At 35.7% G+C, this 6,000-nt stretch overlaps 1 pseudogene; it reads left to right on the forward strand.

Annotated features, from left to right (window-relative positions):
- The first annotated feature begins 5,500 nt into the window (after positions 1-5,500).
- Positions 5,501-5,766, forward strand: LOC101137851 (U6 snRNA-associated Sm-like protein LSm5; annotated as a pseudogene).
- Positions 5,767-6,000: the final 234 nt, after the last annotated feature.

Genomic DNA, 6,000 nt, shown 5'->3' on the forward strand with positions numbered 1-6,000 from the left:
TCCTTCCTTCCTTCCTTCCTTCCTTCCTTCCTCCCTCCCTCCCTCCCTCCCTCCCTTCCTCTCTTCCTCCCTCCATCCCTCCATCCCTCCCTTCTCTCACTCTTTTTTTGTTTCTTTTTTTTGTGGGGAAGGGTCTAATTGCTCGGAATATATTAACAAATATACTGTGCAAGAATGGGAGTGATGATTGTCTTGCTCGTGATGTTAAAGGGGGTGTGCTTCTAGTATTTTAACTTTAGATGCAGTGCTGGATTTGGCTGAGTTGACCATGTTAAGAAGGTAACCATTATTCTTTTTTTTATTATACTTTAAGTTTTAGGGTACATGTGCACAATGTGCAGGTTAGTTACATATGTATACATGTGCCATGCTGGTGTGCTGCACCCATTAACTCGTCATTTAGCATTAGGTATATCGCCTAATGCTATCCCTCCCTCCTCCCCCCACCCCACTACAGTCCCCAGGAAGGTAACCATTATTCTTAAACTACATCTCTTAAAAGCAGGACTGTTGGATTTTGTTCTATAAAGATGGGCATATGGATTTTCTCATTTGATATAGAAAATTTTACTGTTTTCCTAATTAAACTTACCATTGTCCTGAAAGAAACTTCATGTAGCTAGGTTGTATATTCTTTAACTGTACTGCTGATTTGTGTACTTGTCTAACTGTGCTTTCTTCCTTACATAGGATTCTCAAAGGGACCCTTCCCTGGAACATGCTATTCAAATGGAATCCTTCTTGCTGAAGGTTATGAAACTTGACATATAATTTTAATTTTAAATCCAGCCAGCCTTTGCAAAGCAAAGAAATGGCTGGGCAATAATCCTTACATTTCTCTGTTAGTGAAAAGTCTGGGAAAGCGTTCAACTTCTTGTTGACTGAGAGTGGTTATGGAAAAATCTCAAAATATTCTGCATCCCTGTTAAACTTCTCACATAATATTCATTTAAATAAATTATAAGATAAGAGTGAGACAGAGGAAGTCGAGTACCTGTGGGGTAGTGAAACTAGACCCTGTAATGTCTGAGCTGATCAGTGTCTTCGGGTCTCTCCCACTAGGGTGATAATGCAATGTGTCCTCTAACCCAGGACAATTTTGAAAGTAAAAGGAGGTAATAAAGTCATTGGAATTATAGCATCCTAAAATAATATTTTGAAATATATATTTGTCATCCAAAATTTGTTTTATTGTGTAATAGATCACAAATAGTTCTATGAAAGATTATTCTTAGAAGTAAAATTATTTGAAGTATATTCATGTACATGATGGCAAATTATACAAATTATTCTTTGTATATAATTATGTTAATCATTTTCTTAACTGTACCTATCTGATACCAGGTGGCTGGTATTTTTCTGGCATTAACTGTCTTTATTTTTTCAATGTGACCTCATATTTATTTTTTCATAAAATTGCCTGCAATAATCTTCAAAATCAATCTTACAGTTAATGGATTTGGAATTGTCAACAGCTTCAATTGACTCTTCCTGTAGGTCATATTACATCCTATTTTTAATTAAGAAAATATTTTTTCTATAGCCGATGGGTTACCCAGTAATTTGAGAAAGTTCAGTTCACTGGAGGACAGTTTTAATTCTAATTTTAATCTTACTGAGATATTATCTCAAATATTGTCTTTTAGCCTCTGCTTAGAGTAACTTCTTCAACAGAAAATTTTACAAGATGAAACAAGTAACATAAGTCATCTTGCCTTATCATTATTTTAAATGTTTCATTAAATTTCCAAGCTACAAAATTGTAGGGCCTCTCTATTTCATTCTATTCAGGAACAGAATATAAGTGTGTCTAATTATATACTCTTTTAATAATAGATCAAGCTATTTTGCTCTTGGAGTTGATTCTTTTGAGGGCATTGTTCTATATTTTTACAAGTTTAATTGGTCACATAAATCATTGGTTAAATATAGGATTAGGATTACCTATTCACTTTGTGTGTGTGTGTGTGTGTGTGTGTCCATCTGTTTGTCTGTATTTCAGTTTATCAGTCTCTTACTAAGAAAATATATATACATTTTAAAAGGCTGACAGTGGAAAGTAGGTATTCCTCTTGCCCAGTCTATGGCTCTTCTTGAGGCAATAACGGTTTATACATCTACCTATTTATGTTTGTATATTAACACAAATGGTGCCATTCAATGAATACTTCTGAACCTCTTTTTTATGTAATAATATTGAAGATTGTACCATATTAGGACAGGTATTTGTGAAACTATTCAGTAAATGAAAAAGAATAATGTCTTGCAGAGAGCATTTATGTATCACTGTTTTCTAAATCCTGTAGAGGCAAATAGTTATTTTTTAAAATATTGGGTTTGGAGAAAAAAGACTCTTTGGGTTAAAGGAATAGATACCTCCGGAATTCATTATTGAGCTGTGCAATTTTATACCAAACATTTAAATGCATAGTGTTTTTATAAGCCTCTCATAATCCATGTCTGTAACCTAGAGGTTCTTGCTCTGTCAAAATTAGTTACACTTCCCATTGCAAAACAATAATGTTTTATTTCCATTAAGCATAAAGTCTCTGAACTTGCAGGGTAGTACATCTAAACACTTGATAAGCCTGTGGTATTTTTACAATATAAATATAAATGAGATTTATTCCTTGGTATTTGCCCTGTGAGCTAAGTAAGATTAAGTAGAATTGTGCATGTAGCTTTTGGATTAGAGATTCAAGTCCTTCAGTCAGGCTCTTACCTGTAGCTTGTCGTGATAACTTTGTACTTTTTCCCATAAAAATGCTTTTATATCTTAAACAGGCATATCATTTTTTCCTCCCATGGTGGAGATCAGGGACTTAGCCTGGCCAGTTTCCTCAGCCCAGGTCAGGGAGGGCCTGTTTTGGAAGACATGAATAAAATTAAAATGGATTGTGCAGAGCTGGGAGGCAGCCACGGTAAATCTGAAGTGAGATCCCCAAATAGTTCTCAAGTAGATGAAGAATAGATACAGAAAATGGGAAGAAGAAAGCAGAGCCAGAGAGTAACAGAAGCAGGGAAAGGAGGGAGACAATAATGGGTTTGGGGAGGAAAGAGTGGTAGGGCTCTTGAGTGATGTGTGGGGCATTTGGCTCCATTCAACAGGCTGGAGAATATGGATGTGGTCTTACCATGAGATTAGAGGATAAAGAACCTTTTTAAGATGGCAAATAAGGTGTTATAATGTGATCCGAGTTTTAAAAGTCATGTTTTAACATGAAAAAATAAATACATTCATAAGTTGCAGACATAAAAGCACCAAGCCATAGAATAATGTGTGTTTCTAGGGAAATTATGAATCTTTCCATAGGGAATCATTTTATTTTGATAGCTTCAAAAATTCTAACAGAAGATTATCTCCTGAAAGAGAATATAGCACCTCTAGTTGATCATCTTCTTAAGGGCTAAATATTGTATATACAAATCCACAATGAAAATTAGTTTTCAAAGATGTATTTCTAAAAGTCAACTAAATTGTATATTCTTGTAAGTACAAATTGACATTTTCTGTGCTTGATGATTAAACCATACACTAACAGTCCTCAGTCCTGCTAAAACTCTTCATTCATTTCCCTCTTGATTTTATTTATTTATTTATTTATTTATTTATTTTTTGAGACAGGGCCTCAGTCTGTTTCCCAGCTTGGAGTGCAGTGGCATGATCACAGTTCACTGCAGCCTCTACCTTCTAGGCTCAAGCGATCCTCCCACCACAGCCTCCAGAATAGCTGGGACCACAAGCACGTGCCACCCATACCCAGCTAATTTTTGTGTTTTTTGCAGAGACAGGGTCTCACTAAGTTGCCCAGCCTCCCAAAGTGCTGAGATTACAGGTGTGAGCCACTACACCCGACCCCTCTTAGTTGATTAATACAGAATTTTAAGTTCATATTTTTACCATTGCTATATATTGTTTTTAAAGAATTACTGTAGAAAATATTATTGGTTGTTTACTTAAGACTATTTTTCTTTCATATAGCTCTCTTTTCTGAAACACTGATTTGGTTCAGCTTTTCCCTTTCTACTGTGCTGTTTTATATTTAAGGTGGGCCCCATAGCCAGACTCAGGGGCTAGATTGATTAGTGTATTCCAGTGGTTCTTAACCAGGGGACATTTGGCAAAGTCTGGAGACATTTTTGATTGTTGCAATTGGGGAGGGTGCTATAGGTATCTAATGGGTAGAGAGCAAGGAGGATTCTAAACAATGTACAGAATAGCTCCCTCCAACAAAGAATTATCCATCCCAAAATGTCATTAGTGATGAGGCTGAACCCCTGGTCTATTTTTACCCAATCATGATGGTCATCTTTCTAAATCACTGTTGGTTTAGGCATAAACATGTGATATAATTCTTGCTGATGAAATAGGGGAAATATAAGGAAAGTTTCTTCTCATTAATACAAATCAATACATGTGAAGAAAATGGCTCCCTTTTCCACTGATATAGTCATATCTGGATGCAATGTATTGAACTCTGACAGCCACCTTAGTTTCATGAGGATGATTAGGAAGAACAATGTTGATGAACCTTAAAGAGACTGAGAGAAAGATGGAGAGAATCTGTGTCAGGCTGAAGGCTGGTTAAAATATCAGAATCACCATTTTAACCAGCCTCCAGCCTGAAACTGTCGTATCTTAGGGCTTTTTCTAAGAAAACAATTTTCTTCGTATTGTTTAAGCCAGCTGAGTTTTTGTTGCTTTTAGCTATCAGGCAGCATCTTAATTGATAACATTATTTAGCATTTGCTTATTTTATAATTAAATATTTAACCTTTTTTGACATTTAGTTTCATTTTTGATTGAAATTTCTTTTATGTCATATCTTTATCATTATTTATTTTACTTTACTAATAGGCTGGATAAAATTTTTGTGTGTATATAATTTTAGAAGAAGGGTACATTGGCGATATTAATTAATCTTTGTAAGTCTAAAATGCCTTTTTGTTTATCTCATGGGAATGAGAGCTTGCTTGAATGTTGTGTTATTCATAGTTCAGTACATTTTAGATATAGCTGTTGAGGGTTCTGACTGTTTAGTGTACACCATCTTCTATTTGGTATGGAAGAAAAGTTTGAGGACCATCTGTCGTTATTGTGTGACCTATCTTTTTTTCTTGTCTAGAAGCTTGTAGAATTATTTGCTTGTTATTAAAATTAAAAATGTTAATCAAGGCCGGGCGTGGTGGGCTCATGCCTGTAACCCCAGCACTTTGGGAGGCTGAGGCGGGCGAATCATCTGAGGTCAGGAGTTCGAGACTAGCCTGGCCAACATGGCAAAACCCAGTCTCTATTAAAAATACAAAAATTAGCTGGGCATGGTGTTGCACACCTGTAATCCCAGCTACTCAGGAGGCTGAGGCAGGAGAATCGTTAGAACCTGGGAGACGGAGGTTGCAGTGAGCCAAGATGGCACCACTGCACTCCAACCTGGGCAAAAGAGCAAGACTCTGTCTCAAAAAAAAAAAAATGTTAATCAAGGCCATTTCCATCACAGTTATGGCTGCTAACACTAGTACCAGCTCCTTACAGCTGCTACTGCTAGAGCTTGTAGACAAATCTAAGAATCAAAAATTCTCATTGTGATGAAAAGTGATAAGGAAATTGTTGATACTCTTCTAGGATTTGATAACTTTGTCAATATGGTACTGCAAGATATCACTGAGTTTGAAATCCCACCAGAACAAAGAATACTAAATTAGATCAGATTTGACTAAATGGAAATAATAATGTTGGTTCATGGAGGAGGAGGACCTGAGGTATGAGTGTGTTTCCTTGACTTATGCTGGATTCTGTTTTGTCTTGTAATGAAAAGAAAATAGATTTTTTTTTTTTGCCTTTTAGTGTTTAGATCCTGTAAGGCTAAGTTTCCTATTAAGGGAAATGTTTTGAAGATGTATACCCATTTTTGTAAGTTAATCATGATTATCTTGGAAAAGAAGAAAAGAGTTTCTTTGAAGACTAAAATAGAAGTGTTTTGGTTAAAAAATTTCATCAAG

Source organism: Gorilla gorilla, chromosome 6, assembly GCF_029281585.2.
Source record: "Gorilla gorilla gorilla isolate KB3781 chromosome 6, NHGRI_mGorGor1-v2.1_pri, whole genome shotgun sequence".
Lineage (NCBI taxonomy): Eukaryota > Metazoa > Chordata > Mammalia > Primates > Hominidae > Gorilla > Gorilla gorilla.